We start from the raw sequence: 24,829 nt of genomic DNA on the forward strand, positions 1-24,829 counted from the left end.
ATGGATTCGCTCATCTCACTTTCTAAACATATCCTCTTATCCTCCAAGTTCATTCATTTCTATGATATCAATTCTTCAACCACATAAGGAGCCCTAGGATATTGACCCTTCTACTTTATCTCTTTTTATCATACTGACTATTGACCCTATGGGGTTTTTTTCTTAAGTAATTCTAATCTTTATGATTTTGCACATATTCTCAGAGTCCTTTCTTCATTTTCCTTTCCTTCTCTACGCCACCCCCCAAATAAAACACCTTACTTTGAATTAACAAACATGTCTGTTTCCTCTGTACCTTCACCTTACAAAATATCTATAACTAGACAGACTGCTTCAACTATAAATTTGTGCTCATGAACATCAGATAGATTCTTCTATACTCCCTGGAAATACTATTAGTTCTTTTGAACTCACTCTCTCATTCTTCACAAAAGTTCACCATTCTCCTGAAATCTCAATTTGACTCATTCTTGCTTTTTATCACAGAAATGATAAAACCAAACCAAAAATTCCCAACCAAAAAGCCTACAAATGTATAGCATTAATAACTAGTCATCCTTTTCTTTGTCATTCACTCCATTGCTTTTCTCCACTCCTCTCTATGTCTCCAAATTCTTCCTTTTCTAACTCCTCATTAGCATTTAACTATGATCACAATTTCTTTCTATTTTATAATTATCTAACCACTAAACTTATCTCTTCTAATTCTACCTAAAATACTTTCATCCATGTCTTGAGTGCTGCTAAATGCAACAAACTTCATCATTTAACAGTACTTTTATACAGGTGGCTACTTTCCATCTTGGCTTTAATTACTCGAAACACTTTCTTGCTTTTCCCTTAGTATTTCTGCCTGTGTAATCTCAGCCCAATTCACAGAATCTTCTTCCACTTCCAGTTCTTTAATTGTCAGTATACACTTACCTTTCATTCTAAGTGCACAATCTCTTAATCTATACACTCTTTCTGGGTAATCATATTATACACTCACAATCTCTACTATCTACATAAATTATATTAATGGTTAATAAATACTTACCTAGAGAACAGACCTCACTTCTAAGGTCCCTCTAACTTCTTACTACACATCTCCATGTAGGTGTCTCATAGGAATGTCATACACAATCTAAATAGACTAAACTTTTGCAACAAACAAAAATGATCCAAGAAACAAGAAATAGAGCACAAGGAATTTCCAGATTGATGATTAAGGAAGTGCGTAGGATGCATCTGTGTAAGAAACATAGAGGTCAGCCTTCCCAACTGAAATGGGAAGACAGAAGCAGAAGGAGATACCTCCAAGATGAATTAAAGAACTTTAGAAGAGATCTCTATAAATAAAGTGGAGATTAATTATCAAAGGATACATAGGAAATGAGACAAATTCCAACATTAGTCAGTCAATAACTCCAGAAAAAGCAAAAAATTAACAAGAAACATAACCATAGAACACTTTTTGAGTCATCTGTGAAAAACAGTTATATTATAAAATGTACATATTGAATATTTATATAATCAAATATTGTAACATAACTATATTGAAAAAATATAAATAGAAGGCTAATAAATAACATGTAAAACTGAATAATTAAGAAATATCAATAAAGGGGCTCCTGGGCGGCTCAGTCAGTTAAGTGTCTGACTCTTGGTTTAGGCTCAGGTCATGATCTCAGGGTCATGATCTCATGGGTCATAAGATCAGGCCCCACATTGGGCACTGTGCTCAGCAGGGAGTCAGCTTGAAGATTTCCACCCCCTTCTCTCATGAATAAATACATCTTTTAAAGAATAGAAATATCAATACAAATAGAGGGCATTTATTGGAATAATCAATCAACAAAAAACATGAACACAGTTATGCAAGGTAGTAGAAACCAGGACTGAAGAGAATATGGCAGATGACTATTATTAAATATTAGCCTACTGGTTTTACTTGTTAAATAATGTACATGTACTATTTTGATAAAAGTTTTTAAATAGTAATAAAATTTTTTAAATATATGTCTTACTTGTGTCTAGAGGCAGTTGGTGTGAGGTACAAATCATTGCTTAGGTAGGAAAAAATAAGAGTAAAGAAGTTGATAAATAGCTATAACACATTGGTGAATGTAAAGTAAGAGAATATTTGGTTGGTTAGTTGGATAGTTTGGAAAGCTAGGAAACAAGCTTTATTTTCAGTAGGTAATCTGAAACCATTATAAGAAAGACTTCAGTAAAATATATGAAAAGTAGCTAAAAGGACATTTAGAGCAAATGTCAATAATGTGATGAAACCCCTATAATGGTAACTGAAACTTATTTTCTGACTGTTTGGAAGTGTCGGGATGGAGGATAAATTATCATTGCAATATAAAATGCAGAATGCCCCGTTACATTTTAATTTCAGATAAGAAACAGACTTTTATATCTGGGTGCCTCAAACACTGCATGAACTTTTCTAGCCAATCAGATGAGAAAAAGATATAAGAAGCATCTATATTGGTAAAGAAATTATACTGTCACTATTTTCAGATGACATTATACTATGCATAGGAAGCCCTAAAGATTCTACAAAAAACTACTGGAAGTGATAAATTCAGGAAAATGGCAGGATATTTTGTGGCAGGATATTTTGTAACAGGATAAAATTAATACCCAGAAATCATTAGTATTTCTATATATTAACAAAGTTGTCGGGGCACCTGGGTGGCTCAGTGGGTTAAAGCCTCTGCCTTCGGCTCAGGTCATGATCTCAGGGTCCTGGGATCGAGCTCCACATCGGGCTCTCTGCTCAGTGGAGAGCCTGCTTCCTCCTCCTCTCTCTCTCTCTCTCTCTAAAAAAAAAATAATAATAATAAATTTAAAAAAAAGTTGTCACAGAAAGAGAAATTTAAAAAACAACACCATTTACAATTACACCAAAAAGAATAAAACATCTAGGAATAAACTTAACCAAAGAGGCTAAAGACCTATACTCTGAAACTAGAAAACACTGATGAAAGAAATTAAAGATGACACAGCCAAATGGAAAGCTATCCCATGCTTAGAGATTGGAAGAATTAATATTGTCAAAATACCCACATTACCAAATGCAATCTATAGATTCAATGCAGTCACTATCAAAATACCATTTTCACAAAACTAGAACAAATAATACTAAAATTTGTAAGGAACCACAAAAGACCCCAAAGCAATTCTGAGAAAAAAGGAAAAAGAGGTATCGCAATTCCAAATTTCAAGATATACTCCAAAGTGGGGCGCCTGGGTGGCTCAGTGGGTTAAGCTGCTGCCTTCGGCTCAGGTCATGATCTCAGAGTCCTGGGATCGAGCCCCGCATCGGGCTCTCTGCTCAGCGGGGAGCCTGCTTCCCCCTCTCTCTCTCTGCCTGCCTCTCTGCCTACTTGTGATCTCTCTCTGTCAAATAAATAAATAAAATCTTTAAAAAAAAAAAAAAAAGATATACTCCAAAGTTGTAGTAATCAAAACAGTATGGTACTGGCACAAAAATAGAAACACAGATCAATGGATTAGGGTAGGGACCCCAGAAATAAACCTACATATGGATGGTGAGTTAATCTATGACAAAGGAGGCAATAATATACAATGGGGAAAAGATAGTTTTTTACTAAATGGTCCTGTGAAAACTGGACGACTACCTGTAAAAGAATAAAATTGAAATGCTTTTTGACATCATACAAAAAATAAATTTAAAATGTGGGCACCTGGGTGGCTTAGTAAGTTAAGCATTTGTTTTCTCCTCAGGTCATGATCCAAGGGTCCTGGGATCAAGCTCCACATAGCAAGGAGGTGCTCAGCGGGGACCCGGCTTCTCCCTCTCCCCGTGCTGCTCTCTCTACTTGTGCTCTCCCTCTAAACAAATAAAATATTTTAAATAAATAAAATTTAAAATGGATTAAAGACCTAAACATGAGATATGAATCCACAACAATTCTAGAAGAGAACATAGACAGCAATCTCTGACATCAGCCATAGCAACGTTTTTTTAGATATATCTCATAAGGCAAGGAAACAAAAGCAAAAATAAACTATTGGGACTACAGTAAAATAAAAAACTTGCATAGCAAAGGAAAACATTGACAAAACAAAAAGACAACCTACTGCCTGGGAGAAGATATTTGCAAATGATATATCCAATAAGGAGTTAATTACCAAAACACATAATACATACAACTCGAAAACAAACAAAAAAAAAATCTGATTAAAAAGTGGGCAGAGGACCTGAATAGACATTTTTCCAAAGAAGGTATACAGATGGACAACAGACACATAAATAGATGCTCAACATCACTCATCATCAGGGAAATATGAATCAAAACTACAATGAGGTATCACTTCACACCTGTTAGAATGGCTAAAATCAAGAAGAAAAGAAATAACAAGTGCTGACTAGGATGTAGAGAAAAAAGAAACATCACACACTGTCGGTGGCAATGTAAGTCAGTATAGCCACTGTGGAAAACAGTATGGAGATTTCTAAAAAATATAAAAATAAAAATAAAAGAAATACCATATGATCCACTATTGGGTATTTATCCAGGATAAACAAAAACACTAACTCAAAAAGATATATGTGTTTACTAAAACATTATTTATAATAGCCAAGCTATGGAAGCAACCTAAGTGTCCATCTAAAAATGAATGCATAAGGAAAATGTGGCATATATACACAAAGGAATATTATATAGTCATAAGAAAGGATGATATCTTGCCATTTCAGACAACAAGAATTGGACCTAAAGGGTCTTATGCTAAGTAAAGTAAGTCAGACTGAGAGAGCCAAATACCACATGATTCCATTCATAAATGAAATCTAAAAAAATCTAAACATGGGGTGCCTGGCTGGCTTTAATTGGTAGAGCACATGACTCTTGATCTCAGGTTGTAAGTTCAAGCCCTACCTTGGATGTTGAGATTACTTAAAAAAATAAAATAAAAATAAAAATTTTTAAAAATGAATAAACAAATGAAAAGTAGAATGAAAGGTATAAATACATAGAATGGATGGTTGCCAGAGAGAAGAGCAGAGGGGGATGGGCAAAACAGGTGAAGGGAAAAGGGAGATACAGGCTTCCAGTTATGGAATGAATAAGTCATAGGAATAAAAAACACAGCATAACGAATACAGTCAAAGATATTGTAATAATAATGTAATGGGACAGATGGCAGCTATACTTGCAGTGAACATAGCATAATATATAAACTTGTCAAATCATTAAGTGTCACACCTGATAGTAATGTAACCCTGTGCCTTAACTATACTCAAAAATGAATAATCTTAAAATGCCTCAAAAAAGTATTTGTTGTTTATCTAAAATTAAAATTTAACTGAGAATCCTATATTTTTATTTGCTAAATGTAGCAACACAGGCATAAACCAATTGTTGAAGACCTGAAAAATAAATACAAATCAAATATTCTGGTCAAAAGTAAGAAATTATAATAATGTTTTTTAAATTCATTTAAGAACCTAAAAATGAAGAGCAGGGAAACATTTTAAAGGAATATCCCTGACAGAAATGTCCCCGTTACTCTTGGTGAACACCAAAAGAGTGTTTGTTTTTATATAGTGAAGATAGTTTCCCAAAGAACGTCATCATGAGACCATCCTCCTGCCCCCTATTCAAAGGAAACAACCCCCCCCCCCCCGCACTAATAAACACATCTGAGCAGGGCGCCTGGGGGGCTCAGTGGGTTAAAGCCGCTGCCTTCGGCTCAGGTCATGATCCCAGGGTCCAGGGATCGGGTCCCTCATCGGGCTCTCTGCACAGCGGGGAGCCTGCTTCCTCCTCTCTCTCTCTGCCTGCCTCTCTGCCTACTTGTGATCTGTCAAATAAATAAATAAAATCTTTTAAACAAATAAATAAATAAACAAACAAACATCTGAGTTTCTAGCAAAAAGCATTTTATTTTTTTTTTAAGATTTTACAAATTTATTTGTCAGAGAGAGAGAGAGAGAGAGAGAGCAAGCACAGGCAGACAGAGGCAGAGGGAGAAGCAGGCTCCCCGCCGAGCAAGGAGCCCGATGCAGGACTCGATCCCAGGACGCTGGGATCATGACCTGAGCCGAAGGCAGCTGCTTAACCAACTGAGCCACTCAGGCGTCCTGCAAAAAGCGTTTTAAAACAGGGAGTAATTCACGAGTTCCAAGCAAACTAAAGTCTAAAGCAGGCTGGCAATCTATGGTCCACTGGCCTGTTTTTGTAAATAAGCTTTAATTAGAACACAGCCATTGCCTCTTCATTATACACTGCTTACAGCTGTTTCTACACTACAAGACTTGAGTACTTGTCACAAAGCTAAAAAACTTTTCTACTTGATCCTTTATAATAAGATAAAAAGTTTCCCAACTGTTACTCTAAAGGCTACCTTAACCAGCAGAACACAGCAGAACCAGGAAACAAGAAGCTCTAAACAGGCCTAAAACAGCGTCCTTTCAATATCCAAAATTTCAGCGTGAGTTCTCATCATATTAAGAAGACATCAGAGTCAGAATGAGTTAAATGGTGGTTATTAAAAACAGTTGCAGATTGAAGACAGTTTATCTCTGGTCATCCTTCTTCAAGAGATATTTTTTCTTATTTTTAATATCTATTATTTTAATTATTTGATTTTATTAAAATGTAATCCACTAGATCATACACATTTTCTTCAATTCTTCAATTGCTCTTTCTTGGCAAAGAACCTGCTCTTCAGTTCATAGTCAAGACACTTTTACTTGGCAGCAATGGCTGACACAAAAATATAGGTAGTTTGGTCTTGGAATGAAAATGACATATAAGATTTAGAGAAATTAACTTTATATATAAAGTCAACATTTCAATAATAGCAAGAATTATGTCAGAATTATTTTATATTTTCATCTTTAACTGCTGTCAAATTGAGTTTTTATGAAAGCATAACCATGGTACTAAAAATTATAATGCTGTGGGGTATCTGGGTGGCTCAATCTTTAAGTGCCTGCCTTCAGCTCAGGTCATGATCCCAGAGTCCTGGGATCCAGCCTCCTGTCTGGAGCTCTGCTCAGCAGGGAGTCTGCTTCTCCCTCTCCCTCTGCCCCTCCCCCCAATCACGCTCACACTCTATCACTCTCAAATAAATAACATCTTTAAAAAAAATTATAAAGATGTTTATAGGATGAAATTTTCTCATTTGCTCAAAAGAAAAAGTCTTTAAAAAGAATTTAAAGTAGTCTGTCCACTGAAATGTCACAGGGAAAAAATATGTTTTCTATTAAGTTGCACAGATGTAGACAGATGCATCTTTAAAAATTCCTATACAATAAAAAATAGGTTTCATTTCTTCTGCATATTTACTATGAACTTACTCCCTCATTAAAATATGAAATACAACAAAGGAGAGAACCTGTAAGGTTTTAATGAACTTCTTTAAGTTAAATAGTGTAATCACTTAGAATAATTTTATGGAAGCAAAAGATTGTTTTTGAAAGAAAAATGGCTTTGCCTTTTCTCCTTATAAGATAAACATAATTATCAAAAAGTACATCAATAGTAAAAGCTTAAGTGTTTTACATACGTGTTTTTTTAAATGCCGCCCTTTTTACTTGTTTGAAAAGCTTTCTTGAGATATAATTAACAAACATATAACTTGCCCATTTAAATTGTACAATTCAATATTTTTTTTACCATAGTATTCACAGGCTTATGCAACCATCATCACAATCTAATTTTAGATCATTCTGTCTTCTCAAAAAAGCAAAAAACAAAACAAACAAAAAGCCCATACCTTTATTTGCCTCCGCCCCACTCCTCCCCCAGCCTTAGGCAACCACTTACCTATTTCCAACCTCTACAGATTTGCCTATTGTGGACATTTTATATAAATAGGATCATACAACATGAGGTCTTTTGTGATTGAATTTTTTCACTTAGCATGTTTTCAAGTTTTATTTATTTTGCAGCATGTATCAGTACCTCATTTCTTTTTATCACTGAATAATATTCCATTGTACGGTTATACACATTTTATTTCTCCATTCATCAGTGAATGCAAAGCTTATTTCTACTTTTTGGCTATTATGAGTAATTTTGTTCTGAACTTTCGTATGCAAGATTTTTGTGTAGATATGAATTTCCATTTATCTTTGGTAGATACTTAAAAGTAGGTCTACTGGGTCATATGGGAACTCTGTCCTTAATTTGAGGAAATGCCAAAATGTTCTCCAAAAAGTTATACCATTTTCACATTCCTACCAGCAACATAAAAGAGTTACAGTTTCTCCACATTCTCATTAATATTTGCAACTGTCTGACTTTTTTTTTATTATATCCATCTGTTGAACATGATGATATATTATCTCATTGGAGTTTTGATTTGCAGATCTCTAATGACTAATGCGTTGAGCATCATTTCCAGTGCTTACTGGTCATGAATCCTCTTTGAAGAAATGACTACTCAGATCCTATGTTCTTTTCCTAAATTGATTTATTAGGTATCTTATTATTGAATTATAATACAGGTAGATGTACATGAAATACAAGTCCCTTATCAGATATATGACTTGCAAAAATCTTCTCTCATTCTGTGGATTGTCTTTTCACTTTCTTGATGATATTGTTTTCAGCACAAAAGTTTTAAATTTTGATAGAGCCAATTTATCTGTTTTTTCTTCTGTAGCTTACACTCTTGGTATTCTACTTAAGAAAACATTATCCAAATCAAGATCATGAAGACTTTTTCTTCCAAGAGGTTTATAGCTTTACTTCTTACATTTAGGTTTATATCCATTTTGTGTTATTTTCGTATATAGTATGAGGTAGGGATCTAACTTCATTATTCTGCTTGCAGTTTCCCAGCACTATTCACTATTCATCAGTTTCCCAGCACTATTCACTGAAATATTATTCTTTCCTTGACTGAGTTGTCTTTGTCAAAACTCGAGTGATTTTAAGTGTGAGTTTCTTTCTGGACTCTGAATTCTATCCCATTGATCTATATGTCTATCCATATACCAGTACCACACTATCTTGATTACTATAGGTTTATATAAGTTTTAAAATCAACAACTGTGAATACTCCCATACTCCTTTTCAAAATTGTTTGACTGTTGAGGTTCTCTCACATTTTCGTAAGGATGTTAGGATCAGGTGGGAGTAGAGCTCTTTCCCTTTGAGCAGTGGTAGAAGAGGAGAGATCCAATTCTCTCCATACCCCAACATGGTACTGTGAGGGATGAGAATTGGCAACCTGTGTCTCCAGAAATGAAACTTTAACCCTAGATCGGGAGCTGGAGGGAGAAGGAGCCGGTCTTCTTGGGTATATATACCTGGAATACAGCTTCCCTAGCACAGAACAGGGATGCTGATAGGGGCAGTGTAAGGAAGCAAATCATGACTTTAATGTCACTACTCTTTCTGTTCTTACAGAGATTTAGTAGATTTTCTTGAATTAATTTTTTTCCATTCTCTGTATTCTTTAGAACAGTTTTCAAGTCTTAATTTTTTTTATCATTTTCATCAGTAAATTGTTTGTTAAGGAGCGAGTCTACCAAGCTCCAAACTCTGCTACTCTAACTTTTTTTCGTGTTTTTTTTAAATTCAATTAGCCAACATATTGAACATCATTAGTTTTGATATAATGTTAAATGATTCATTAGTTGCATATAACACATAGTGCTCATCACATCACATGTCCTCCTTAATGCCCATCACCCAGATACCCTTCTCCCACCCACCTCCTTTCCTGCAACCTGTTTGTTTCCAGAAGTCAAGAGTCTCTCATGGTTTGTCTCCCTCTCTGATTTCTTCCCATTCAGTCTTCCATCCTTTCCTCTATTGTCCTCTGCACTATTACTTATATTCTACATATGAGTGAAACCATATGCTGATGGGAATGCAAGCTGGTGCAGCCACTTTGGAAAACAGTGTGGAGGTTCCTTAAGAATTTAAAAATAGAGCTATCCTACAACCCAGCAATACACTATTGAGTATTTACCCCAAAGATACAGAAGTAGTGAAAAGAAGGGACAAGTGTACCCCAATGTTCATACCAGCAATGCCTACAATAGACAAACTGTGGAAGGAGCCAAGATGTTCTTCAAGAGATGAATGGATTTCTAAAAATGAATGTATTTCATATATATAATGGAATATTTCTCAGCCAAGATATTCTTCAAGAGATGAATGGATTTCTAAAAATGAATGTATTTCATATATATAATGGATTATTTCTCAGCCGTCAGAAGGAATGAATACCTACCATTGACATCGACATGAATAGAACTGGAGAGTTTCATGCTAAGTGAAATAAGCAATCAGACAAATTCTGCCATTCTAAAAGTCCCTGCCCCCTTTGCATAAACTTTTTAAAAATCTACTTGATTATAACACTGCTTTGAGCTGGGGAATAGCAGATATTATTTCCATTTTTCAAATAAGGTAAGACAGGCTAAATGTAGGAAAGGAAATTATACACCAAGAAATAGAACACATGTCTCACAATCTATTTTTTCATCAGTTCAAGCTGCCTCTGTGGTAGAGAAAGTCTAGAGAAAAGTTCAATGAATCTAATTTACTTGGCAAAATATATGTGATTCTGTGATCCTGTGTTTTTATTTTGCCATGAAAATGTTGAAGAACTTTGCAAAGATAGCCAGAACTAGCCAGGTAGCAATTTTGTCAAATATTAATAAGGTGTAACACTTTACATGTTTAGAAAGACTCCTGCTTAATAGAAAACATGTCAGAAACAGATAAATCAGTGGTAATCGAATAAATTGAAAATGTAGGCAAGTTTTCTAATCTTTTTTCTGTTGGTTACATGTTACACAATTTGAAGAAAGCCATAACAGAAAATTACAGATGCATATAGACAGCTAAACTTAAAGGGCATCCTACTACTTGGAGAAAAATTATGGGGTCAATCCAAGACAAAATTGTGATGTAGGCAACTTTTTCTTCTTTAGTGCCCTTTTTCCTCTGCTCTGATAACAATTCCATTTTCTCTAGCTGCAAGTATTTTATGAGTTTGTATTCTTCTCCAATTATCTCAAAACTTGCGTCATGGCCATTTGATCTTAACATGTCACCCATTTAAGTCATTTGCATCCTTACTTAAGCTTGAATTAAAGACTATAGTTTCATCTGGGTAATTCTAGACATCCTCAAGGGAGTACGAGAGAGATTTTGGAATGCACTAAAGCTGTCTTCTTTTACAGATGAAACCACTCACATGTGGGTGGTTTCCACTCTACTTACGCATAAGGATTGCTCTACAAGAAAGACACCATTTCTGCTTGTATAAAAGAATCATTCCCCTGAATTTACAGCTTCAATCCCCCATCAGTCATTGTGACAGCACTTCACAGCAACACAAGAAGAGAGATTGAACACAAAGACAACTGGTCTGCCTACCAGTCAGATGTGATTACAGCTCTGTACATCAATGTTTAGAGAACAAGACAGTGTGTATCATCTTTATCACAATGTAGGATCAGATAAACTCTTTGCTGTTCTTCATTATCTGGGGAAAGCCCGGAAGAGAACACATAGTGCCAGGCATATTATGTGTCACCTTTCTTCCACTGAAAAGCAAAATTGGAAGACAGAAATAAAAATTGACCAATTCAGTACTGGTATTTTGCACTTCATTCTGCAATTAAACATCAGAGACCTACAAGGTTCTATTTTAGTTCTTTGGATACAAAATTATCTAAGAATATGGGGGAAAGGACACTTACGTTGCCTCTAAATTTGTTTCCATCTCTGGTCAAGTTCAGTATCAGATAGGAAATATTGAAATGCATTAGGAAGTTGTCTTCACTTAGCATTTTATTGTTCTCTTTCTGAAGGATTCAACCCAAACAGGATCCTGTTTGAAACCTACCTGGCCTAATTATGTAAGAATCCCACAAAGAAGAATATAAAACTAATGGAGGATAGAAATGGAGTCCATAATGTCCTTTGAGTTGATCCTATTACCCATCTACCCAGGAGTCTACCATAACCATGTTGCAAACAGAAGTGTTATAAGAAAGCCTGGAGGTCTTTTACCCTTTAATCATTTTGTTTTCAAATTCAACGTCTATGCAGGATAATTAGTTGACCATACATTACACACCTCTCTGGTTTTTAAAAGTAATAATATTGAATGAAAAATGTGATTTTTAAGTGTTTTAAGAATTTTAAGTGAATTAAATTTTTAGTCTAGATTTATAACTGATAATTAGTACCACATTCCGTGTATTTGCTCAAGCTCAAAACCTAGGAGTCATCTTGTTTGTCCTCATACCTATGCACCCCACATCTAATCCATCGGTAAGTCCTGACAGTTCTACCTTTAAAGATATCCTAAATCCATCATGTCTCCCCACACAGCCACCTGCACAACCAGGCTATTCCAGGAGCCTCCTATTGCTTCTCCTTGCTTCTGCTTTTGTTCTACTTTAGGCAATTTTCTACACAGTAGCCAAAGTAAACATTTTTAAATAAAAATCAGATAATCGGGGTGCCTGGGTGACTCAGTGGGTTAAGCCTCTGCCTTCAGCTCAGGTCATGATCCCAGGGTCTTGAGATTGAGCCCGGAATCAGGCTGTCTGCTCAGCAGGAAGCCTACTTCCCCCTCCACCCCCCACCCTGCCTGCCTCTCTGCCTACTTTTGATCTCTCTCTGTGTCAAATAAGTAATTAAATCTTTAAAAAAAAAAAATCAGATAATTTCGCACCATTGCTCAAAACCTGCCAATGTCTTTCCTGTTTTGGACTTACACAGAGGAAAATTCAAACTCCTAATCATGGCCTAAAGGCCTATATACTCCAACCTCTAAACCACTTCTATTCAAACCACACTAGCTTCTTATATTAACTAAAATGGGATTTGTATTTTACAGGCTAAATACCACAGTGATCTTGTGTGAGGTCTTATGCATTATAGAATTCTTCTGTATGATATCCCTTTTGAAAAACAACACCAAGTAACACCTCTTCAGGAATGAGTAGTGCATAAAAGAGTCATAAGTCTTCTTACTGGGTGATAGAAATATTAATGAGAGTTTCCTACACATAAACAAAATCACCAAATAGGAAAAATATTATAAAATAACATTGAATGAACAATTCTTCATACCCACTGGTATCCAATTAGATCCTAGAAGTTGTTTTTCAGAATCATCATTAACTTACATCTGATCAGTTGGCTACCATAATCTAATTTAAACAAAAATGGTTTATTTTTCTAGAAAAGCCATACAAATCTGACAATCATATGGTTAAACCTTTCCTTAATAAGCAATAAAATGCTGAACAGAAAATATTTGCTGTATTTACAGATGACATGGTATTATATAGAGAAAACCCTAAAGATGTCAACCAAAAAATTGTTGGAACCAATCAAAGAATTCAGTAAAGTTGTAAAATACAAAAGCAATTGCAGAAATCTGTTGCATTTCTCTACACTAACAATCCAGAAAGAGAAATTAAGAAAATAATCAAATCCATTTATGACTGTATGAAAAGAATTAAAATACCTAGGAATAAATTTAACCAAGGAGGTGAAATTCCTCTATACTCTGAAAACTCTAAGACATTGATGAAAGAAATTTAAAAAGACACACCAAAAAATCAAAAGATACTTTGTGCTCATGGATTGAAAGAACAGTGTTAAAATATCCATACTACCGAAAGCAACCAACTACCTAATGCAATCCCTATCAAAATTCCAATGGCATTTTTCACATAAATAGAACAAGCAATCCTAAGACTTGCATGGACCCAAAAAAGACCCCAAATAGCCAATGCAATCTTGAGAAAGAAGAATAAAGCAGAAACATCACACTCCCTGATTTCAAACTATATTACAAAGCTATCCTAGACAGCCCAGAAATAAAACCATACATGTATAGTCAATTAATTTATGACGAAGGAGGCAAGAATATACAATGGGAGAATGATCAGTCTCTATAATAAATAATACTGGGACAATTGGACAGCCACATGTAAAAGAATTAAATTGGGCTTAATGAAATTAACTCAATGAAATTGAGTTAAAAATTAACTTAAAATGAATTAAAGACTTGAATGTAAGATGTGAACCCATAAAACTCCTAGAAGAAAACATAGGCAGTAAACCCCTTAACATTAGTCTTGACGGTGAGTTTTTGGAACTGACACCAAAGTGAAAATAAATAAGTGGGACTATATCAAACTAAAAAAAAAAAAAAAAAAAAAATCTTCACAGTAAAGGAAACAATTAACAAAAGGAGAAGTCAACCTACTGAATAAGAGAAAATATTTGCAAATCATATATCTGAGAAGGGGTGAATATCCAAAATACATAAAGAACTTCTACAACTCAATAGCAATAAAACCCCAAATAATCTCATTTAAAAAATGGGCAGAGAATTTTCCTGAACAGACATTTTTCCTAAAAAGACATACAGATGATCAACAGCTTTCTCAAAAAAACTGAAAACGGAACTACCATATGATCTAGCAATCCCAATTCTGAGTGATTATCTGAAGAAAATGAAACACTGTCTTGAAAAGATATATGCACCCTTATGTCCACTGCAGCATTATTTACAGTAGCCAAGACATGGAAACAACCTAAGTGTCCACTGACAGATTAAGAAAAGAAAATGTGATATACATGCAATAGAATATTATTCAGCCACAGAAAAGAATGGAATCTTGCCATTTGTGACAACATGGATACACAATGAGGGCATTATGCTAAGTGAAATAAGTCAGAGAAAGTACATACCATATGATCTTACTTATATGTGGAATCTAAAACAAAAACAAAAACAAGCAGGAAACACACACACACACACACACACCAAGCTGATAGATTCAGAGAATTTGGAAGTTGCTAAGAGAATAGATCTTAAAAGCTCTCATCACAAGAAAAAAATTCTGTAACCATGTATGGTGATAAATATTAACTAGACTTATTTGTGGTAATCATTTTGCATTATATACAAATATTGAATCATTATGGCTTTTGTTTGTTTGTTTTTAGATTTTTATTTATTTATTTGACAGAGATCACAAGTAGGCAGAGAGGCAGGCAGAGAGAGAGAAGGGGGAAGCAGGCTTCCTGCTGAGCAGAGAGCCCGATGCGGGGCTCGATCCCAGGACCCTGAGATCATGACCTGAGCCAAAGGCAGAGGCTTAACCCACTGAGCCACCCAGGCGCCCCATGTTTGTTTGTTTTTGAAGCAGAGAAAATTTTATTATCATAAGGGAGACCTCATGAGAATTATGAGAAGGAAGTCTAATCAGAGGAGAGCATTCCCAAATCTGCCTCCCTGAAGGTGGAAAGAGCAAGTTTTTATACTCACAGAGCTTGAGACTGCATACAAATTGGTGAACAGGGCAGGGAACTATGACTATTCATGAGTTCACAAGGGAAGATGGAGAATGCACATTGAGCAAAGATATATATGGGACACCTGGGTGGCTCAGTTGGTTGAGCCGCTGCCTTTGGCTCAAGTTATGATCACAGGGTCCTGGGATCGAGTCCCACATCGGGCTCCATGCTCCGCGGGGAGCCTGCTTCTCTCTCCTCTCTCTGCCTGCCTCTCTGCCTACTTGTGTGTGCTCTCTCTCACTCTCTCTCTCTCTCTCTGACAAATAAATAAATAAAATCTTTAAAAAAAAAAAAAAGATATATGTAACATACACCCCATGTTCACTTTGGGTTGGAGACTTAACATCAGAATGAAGCAAAATTCAGGTTATCTTATGACAAGGAGAAGGGGCTATGGGCATAAACTAGATGGGGTCTCGGGCTCCTATCTTGGGTTAGCAGAATGCAGGGCCTTGCTTGTTTATATGCTGGAACATGTCAGTTGACCTTGGGTACAGGCTTTTGCAGAGACAGCTAGTGTGTTTGTTAACAGTGTCAAGGAGGTGACTGTGGCCTTGCTTGGAAAACCAGTGGCACATTCCCTATAAATGGTGTGAGCGAGTGCTGGGTGGGGATGCCACCTTCCATCTGAGGGAAGTGCCACAAAAAATTTCTCCAGGATCCCCACCTGAATCTCCTACTGAAAACGAGAAAATGCACTTCATTTCCAGCAGGGGAAGGGACAAGTAACTAATTTGGAAATAGACCCAAGGCAATCTGTTCTTCTTAATGAGGCCTGCCCACAAGAGAAACTATTTTTACCAAACTCTCAAATGATCATGTTGCATACCTGAAACTAACGTAATGTTGTATATCAATTATACCTCAATTTAAAAAATTTTTTTCTTTTAAAATTTTTTTAAAAATTTTCTTTTAAGTTTTTCTTTAAAACTTTTTTTCTTGGGGCGCCTGGGTGGCTCAGTGGGTTGGGCCGCTGCCTTCGGCTCAGGTCATGATCTCGGAGTCCTGGGATCGAGTCCCGCATCGGGCTCTCTGCTCAGCAGGGAGCCTGCTTCCTCCTATCTCTCTGCCTGCCTCTCTGCCTGCTTGTGATCTCTCTCTGTCAAATAAATAAATAAAATCTTAAAAAAAAAAAAAAAAACTTTTTTTCTTTTACAAAGAAAGAAACTAATACTAGTATTAAAATCCCTTGAAAAAGAAAATGTGAACATTCACCTTACTCTTATGTCAGAGAAAGAAATTAGGCCTTATAAATATATTTTTATCACACATCATCGACTGGGGTAGATACTCTGAAGTACAATAGGATTTCCATATATAGGGAAAAGATTCCCTTATGAGTATTAAATAGAAGTTGCTTAAAGTCTACTCCATATTACTTCAGATACAATGTTTCGCACATAGTCTACTCCTTATGCATGTGCAGTTTTTAATCTGTGGACTTTACTACCATAACAGTATACCCACTCTGTGCATATTTATAAAATGTTACCTAATTATTATAGTTCTATTCCCCACTCTGACTAATACTTTAAGAGTAAAATGGTTACTTTACGACTCAAAAGTTAAGCTTTAAAAAAAAACCTAAATAGATAATATTTCTTAGAGAGAAGAACAATAATCCTCGAGCTGATAGGAATTGGGGAGATTTAGTGATATTCAGTCCAGCTTAAAATAAAGTTGCTGTCCTGTCCTTTCCTACGGCTTATGTCTCTGACAGCAAACATAATTAAAGCTATAGAGAGAGAAATCACCAGTTGTTCTGAATCAGTGAAATGTGACAACCAAGAAAATAATGCTGAAGCTTTTTTTTTAAAATCCCAAGTACTGATTCCACCCAAGTCCCCTCTTCTTCTGTGCCATTCTTAACAGCAGATATAAATACAGAACAAACATGAATCAATAGAAAAGACTGGCGAGAGAGACAACAATTTAGGGAATTTTTTGATGTATTATGGCTCACACACATGCAATCATCCAGCAAACGTGGCATTCTCCTCAGCTCTGATCTGCTGGCACCTGCTCCCTCTTTTAGCCGGCCCCACGATTTCTCTATCTCACTTGCCTCCCATAAACCGAACGTCAGCTCAGGTGCCAGAAAAAGTAGGGTTAATACTTCAACATCGGTTTCCTACTAAAGTCACAGAAATCTTTTGTCCGTTGCTGACTCCTTGGCCTTGCTAGTAAAAAGTAGATACAAGGAGGAAGACTGGCACAATGAAAAGAGGCTATTTTAAATTTCTGTCATCATGATTAAATATGATTTTCTCCAAAATGCCCTACAGGCTCATTTTGAACCAAATCTTCTCCTGCGGGCATGTTTCTGATTCACTGGCATCACCCTCCTGTCTGCCAGGGATATGCCATCTTTAAAGGAATTAAAGAGAGTTATCACCATGAATTCAGACCATGCTTTATTCAACTTATATATAAATGTATATTTGAAACCACTATGAAGAGTGTGGTTTTCCTGAAACTGGTTTTAGCAATGCATGACGTTTTGGCAGTGTCTTAGAAGCTACACGGAAGCCATCAGCATGATTCCACCACTGGCTCTTAAACTCAGAAGTGGGCGGTTGGATAGCACTTATTTTAGAAAGCCTGGCAGCTGCACTGAGTTCGCTCGCAACTGTACACCTCTTACAAGTCTCATGCCACTGAGTTCAACCATTATTAAAAGCCCTAAATATAGTTAATCCACAACATCATGCCACCTCGTCACCTTTCGCACTAATCATTCCTCACAGACTAGAGAAAGCCTAAATACTCCATGATATTGCCATTACACTTAAGATAAGAACTGAAATTACGTCAATTATTTTTATGTTCATATCTTAATAATACACAAGGTTACAGACATTTTTCCCTATTAGCAGATGATATAAATCCAAAATTCCAAGAATGATTTATTTTATTCCCTTTGATTTGTTTTGTTATATATGTGTCTGTAGTGAACGAAAGAAGTGAAGATTGGATTTCTGGACTTGGGCCTCTCACTTCCTTACCGTGTAACCCCACATAAGTCACCTTAGTGTCATTTCTTCTGTAAGATGGAAATAACAATACACACCCTGCCTATCACACAGCATATAAAATCATGCTAGATAAATGTAAGGGTTTTGCACTGCGTTAGAATGTGAATAAACTTATGTTTATAAAATATCCATTTTTACTGAAAACATATATATTAGTAAAAGGAGTGTTTTGTCAAGAAAGCTGGCTGGCAACCAAAGACTCGGGCTGCAAATTGCCAGTTCCAAGTGGTTTGGCAGAAAATCCAGACAGAAATCACATACCTCCCTATGATGATTAATTTTATGTGTCAGTCTGTCTGGGTCCTGGTGCCTAGATACTTGGTCAAACATTTTTTCTGGATGTTTCTGGGGAGGTGTTTTTTGGATGAGGTTAATATTTGTGTCAGTGGACTTGGAGTAAATCAGATTGCCCTGCACAGTGTGGGTGGGCTTCATCCAATCAAATGAAGTACCAAATAGAAAAAGACTGATCTCAGAACCCAAAGGAACTCTGCCCACAGAGGTCCTACAGACTTCAACTGCGATGCTCTCCCTGCGCGTCCTGCCTGTTAGACCCTACCCTGCAGATTTTGGACCTGCCAGCCTCTATTATCATGTGAGCCAATTCCTTAAAATAAAGTCCTCCCTCTCTCTCTCAATCTCTCTCTACACACAGACACCCTCAGTTCTGTTTTGCTTCTCTGGAGAATCCTGATTAGCAGACCCTCTAAAATCTATGTGGAATGATTGACTCTTCTTGGACAAAGGAATATAAGAAAAGTGAAGTGTGTCACTTCTACAGTGAGGTATTTAATGACCTGGTGTGCTTTCTCCACTTTCTTTTCCCCTCCTGCGGCATATTTGGAAGCCACATGTGGGGATGGCTACATGTGGTACACGAGATGGATGAGGCCTGAAGATTGGCCCAGGAAGGAAGATCTGTATTGGATTTTGTGTGCATGAGAAAAGCATTGTGTTAGGCAACTGAGATTTAGGGATTATCTGCTACAGCAGCTGGAATTAGTTACCCTGACTGATTCAGGTATATTTTATTGTGTATAAACCTAACAAAAAAGAAAAAAAAAAAAATCTGCTTTTTTTTTTTTTTTTTTTTTGGAGTGTAAAAGGGAAAAGCAGCTCCTGACACCTGGAAACTATCCTGAACACTTTCTCACAGAACACCAACATCAGACAAAGCACTGACTATGTTATCAAGACAGAAACAAGACTGGAGTGAATACGTCACAGGAATCAAAGGCACAGCATAGAGAATATAGTTAATGGTACTAGAATAGTGTTGTTCAGCGACAGATGGTGGCTACACTTGTGGTGAGCATAGCATAACCTACAGAGACGCTGAATCAATACGTTGTAGACCTAAAACTAAAGTAACATTGTGTCAACTATACTCAAATGAAAAAAAAAAAAAAGATGAAAATAAGACCACTATAGAGTAAGACCACTTGAGTAATATGAATGAATGCTACCTAGTTTTGCTTCCCTCTAGTCTCCCCTCCTTCTAAGTAAGATACACTAAATACCCAACCAGAATCAGCCCTGCTTCCTGACAGCATCCAATCCAGAACAAGGCCTCAGGACAAAATTTTAAGATTCCTGACATTTTCCCCCCAAATCACCTAAGCATCATTGAAATCCTATTCTAAAAATCCTGTCCACCACTCTTACTGAGATGCCCTGCGATTTCCCATGACCGGTTGTGTGGTCTCCCTCAATGGTTCATTACAATAAGTATGAATCCAAATTGTCTAACCACAGGTGTGTTCTTCATGGCCTTTATCTGGAGAGCACCAATGTGGGCAATAATTGTACCCTCAAGAAATACAGAAATTGAACAAAATTATTTCTAAAACTATTTATTTGATTCTAACTGCCTGTGCTCATGCTGATTTTCAGAGTGGGTAGATGAAAACAACTTGAGACTATAATCAGCAACAATGTTACATTTGGGTTAAATTGGTTTTTGGGTTTTTTTTTTAAACTTGTTTTTTTCTGAATTTTTAGCTTGGATCATGTCCAGATACTTATTAAATGCTTGTTACTTTATATTTGATCTTCATTTATTGAAAAGTCTTCAATGGAATACATAGAGAATTAATATTTATATTTTGACAAACCAATTTTTAACTTTATTTTTCTTTAATAAGACTTAGAGATTATTACTCTCCAAAAACTCTAAATTGTCAAAATTGGAATTAAAACTATGGGATAAAGTTAAAAAGACTTGAAAGATAATGGATTGGGGATCTAGGATAAGTTTGTGTTAACATTTATTTCAAAACCATCATTCCTGAGTTTTTTGAGATTTTGTAGGCAAATTTATTTTCCACATCAGGAAACTTTATGTGTGGGTGTGTGTGTGTGTGTGTGTGTGTGTGTGTGTGTGTGTGTGTGTAACAAAGTGTTTCACTCCTCTTCTAAAAAAAACTGAAACTCTTAAATCTATATTCTCAAACTCTGCTGTGAATAGAAACTACCAGACAAACTTTTTAATAACTGGCCTCAGAACAACTGGAAAGCCTTTTGGCTAAGGCAAAATTAGATCTGTATCTCACACCATGCACTAAGATGAACTTCAAAAAGATCATACATTTAAAGTAAAAAAATAATAATAATAATTAAAATTTTATGGGGCACCTAGTTGACTCAGTTGGTAGAGTGTGCAACTCTTGATCTCGGGATCATGAGTTTGAGCCTCATGTTGGGTTTACAAATTACTTAAAAATAATATCTCTTTTAAAAATAATTAAAATTTTGTATGAATTAGAAGAAGATATAAATGAATACATTTTCAACCTGAGATCAGGGAAATCTTCCTAACTATCTCAATACCCAATAAAAATTCAAGAAAGAAGAATGAATAATTAACTAATAATTTAAACATATCCTGCAGGGGTGGCTCCGTCGGTTAAGTGTCTGCCTTTGCTTCAGATCATATTCCCATGGTCCTGGGATCAAGCTCCACATTAGGCTCCCTGCTCAGCGGGGAGTCTGCTTCTCCCTCTGCCCTTCATCCCAGCTTATGGGTCTCTCTCTCTCTTAAATAAATAAATAAATCTTTTAAAAAGTAAAAATAAGGGGCACTTGGATGGCTCAGTCATTAGGCCTCTGCCTTCGGCTTGGGTCATGATTCTGGGGTCTTGGGATCAAGCCCTGCATTGGGCTCCTTGCTCAGCAAGAAGCCTGCTTCTCCCTCTCCCACTCCCCCTGTTTGTATTCCCTCTCTCACTGTTTCTCTGTGTGTGTGTGTGTGTGTCAAATAAACAAACAAAATCTTTTAAATAAATAGATAAGTGATTAAATAAATTAAAATAAAAAATAAAATTGTCTGTAGACCAGAGTACAGTGTTTCTTAAAATGTACATAAAAACTTGGAGAAATTATTTATAACTGATGAGGGGGTGGGACGGAAGTCCAGCATAAATGATGTAATAAGAGCTCCCCAAAATCTCAGATAAAAAGAGCAACAATCCAGTAGAAGAATGAAGAAAGAGTATGTATAGGTAGTTCACAGAACAAGAACACAGAAATGACCCTAAAAGAAAAAAAGTGGCCAACCTCACTTAATAAGAGAAATTCTCAACAGCTCTATAGTGAGGAAACATTGCTCACCTATCAGACTGGCAAAATCTAAAAGTTTGACAATAAATCTGTTAGGGAAAATGTTAGGAATAGGAATGTTTATCAATTTCAAATGGAAATGCAAACTGCAACAGCCACTAAGATAACAGCTTGGCAATAATATAGAAAAAATATAGAATTAATAAGTGATTATAGCAAGGTTTCAGGATAGAAAGTTAAAAAGTCAATCAATCAACTATGAACAAGTTGAATTTGATATTACAAACACATTACCATTTACATTACATTAGCACCTCCAAAAACCGAAATACTTGGGTATAAATCTAACAAAATACATGCAAGATCTCTATTAGAAAAACTGCAAAGCTCTGATGAGTGAAATCGAAGAAAAACTAAATAAATGGAAACTATATTCCATGTTCATAATAGAAAGACTCAAATATTATCAAAATGTCAGTTCTTCAAACTTGATCTACAGATTTAGTACAATCCTAATCAATATCCCAGTTATTTTGTGGATATCAACAAACTGATTCTAAAGTTTAAGTGCAGAGGCAAAAGACTCAAAACAGCCAACACAATATTAAAGGCACAGAACAAGGTCTAAGGATTGACACTATGCGACTTCATGATACTATAAAACTATGTGGTACTAGTGAATGTGTGAGTTAGTGAAGATCAATGGAACAGAATAGAGAGCTGAGAAACAGACCCACATAAATATAGTCAAGTGATCTTTGACAAAAGAGCAAAGGCAATACAATGAAGAAAAGAATGTCTTTTAAATAAACAGTACTGAAATAAATGAACATTTGAACCAAAAAAAAAATTAAATTAAAAAAACAAATAAACGAAGCTACACACAGACTTTGCACCCTTACAGTAAGAAATTAACTCAAAAAGGATCATGGAGTAAATGTAAACTGCAAACCTATAAAATTCCTAAAAGACCACATAGGAGAAAATCTAGATGACCTTGGGTTTGGAAATCACTTTTTTTCTCTTTTTATTTTATTTTTTTTAAGGATTTTATTTATTTATTTGTCAGAGAGAGAGAGAGAACACAAGTAGGCAAGAGGCAGGCAGAGAGAGAGGGGGAAACAGGCTCCCTGCTAAGCAGAGAGCCGGATGTGGGGCTCAACGTGGGGCTCGATCCCAGGCCTCCAGGATCATGACCTGAGCCGAAGGCAGAAGCTTAACCCACTGAGCCACTCAGGCGCCCCTCTCTTTTTATTTTTATTTGTATTTATTCTATGCAGAATATACACCTGGGCCATAAGTTTTTGTTTCTTCAGTTTCTTCTATGTCTTTTTCTTCTGGGCAACCTCCTCTTCTGGTTTCGGAACAATCTGCTCTTTTTCAGGAAGGATCCTCTCAGTTGGCAGGGAGAGCTCATGTATGGGTTAATCCAACCATAAGCCCTAAATTCTATTCCACATCTTGGGGGTTTTGTTCCCCTGGATGTGCTCAATGACTAGAAAATCAACAACCAAACCCTCATGCTCAGCATTACTCTCTTCATTTTTAAGCATGTGCAGTAAAAATTCAGCACTCTTCTTGGGCCACTGACCCCATGTCCAGCCCACTGTTTGGCTGGGCACACCTACCAACTCCACCATTATAGTGACAGAATGGCACATACTGCTCCTGCAAAGTGACATCTTTCAGATACTGGGTGGCTTTTCAGATATACATACCCTTGATGGCCTGGGCAGTTTCAAGCATTTTCTTAAAGTAAACACAAACATTTGAACCTCTTGAGTTGCATGATTTTGTAGAGTTTTCTGGGTCAAGCAAATAGCGAACCATTTTCAGCGGTGACCTCAGGCCACTTAGGGGTGGAAATTACTTTTTAAATACAACAGCAAAGGCATGATCCATGAAAGAAATAAATGATAAGCAGGACTTCACTAAAAGTAAAGCTTTCTGCCTGCAAAATATACTATCAAGAGAATGAAAAGACAAGCTACAAATGGAGAAAAATATTTGCAAAAAGTACATAATAAAGACTGTTACCCAAAATATACAAAGAACATTTAAAACTCAACGTGAAACAAACAACCCAATTAAAGAGCAGCCCAAAAACTTTAACTGGCGCCTCACCAAGTGAGATACACAGATGGCAAATGAGCACATGAAAACAAGCTTCATATCATGTATCATCAGGGAAATGCAAACCAAAACAATTAGATACCACTACACACTCATTAGAAGGACCAAAATCCAAAACTGACAACACCAAATGTTGACAAAGATGAGGAGCAACAGAAACTCTCATTCTTTTCTGGTGGGAATGCAAAGTGGTACTACCACTTTGGAAGACACTTGGGCAGTTTCTTACAAAAGTTAATACTCTTACCATACTATTCAGCAATCTCACTCTTTAGTATTTACTCAAAGGAGTTGGAAAAAAAAGTATGTTTACACCAAAAATCCACATAAAAAAAAGTTTATAACAACTTTATTAATAATTGCCAAAACTCTGAAGCAATCCAGACATTCTTCAGTAGGTAAATAGATAAACTGGGATACATCCAGACAGGGAATTACTGTTCAGCACTAAGAAAAATGATCTGTTTAAGCAAGGAAAAAACATGGAAGAAATTTAAATGTATATTACTGGGTAAAAGAAGCCAATCTAAAAAGGTTACATACTATATGAGTCCAATCATATATGACATATCACATATAACATTCTGGAAAAAGGCAAAACTATGGAGACAATGAAAAGACCAGTGCTTGCCAGGGATTTGGGGGGCATGGGATGAACAGACAGAGCACAGAAGATTATTAGGGCAGGGAAAACACTCTGTATACTCTAATGATGGATACAGGTCATTATACATTTGGCCAAACGCACAGAATGCACAATGCCTTTTAGACTGTACCCTA

At 36.1% G+C, this 24,829-nt stretch overlaps 1 pseudogene; it reads right to left on the reverse strand.

Annotated features, from left to right (window-relative positions):
• Window positions 1-23,164: 23,164 nt before the first annotated feature.
• LOC125094381 (60S ribosomal protein L17-like) lies at window positions 23,165-23,746 on the reverse strand (annotated as a pseudogene).
• Window positions 23,747-24,829: the final 1,083 nt, after the last annotated feature.

Source organism: Lutra lutra, chromosome 2 (genome assembly GCF_902655055.1).
Source record: "Lutra lutra chromosome 2, mLutLut1.2, whole genome shotgun sequence".
NCBI lineage: Eukaryota > Metazoa > Chordata > Mammalia > Carnivora > Mustelidae > Lutra > Lutra lutra.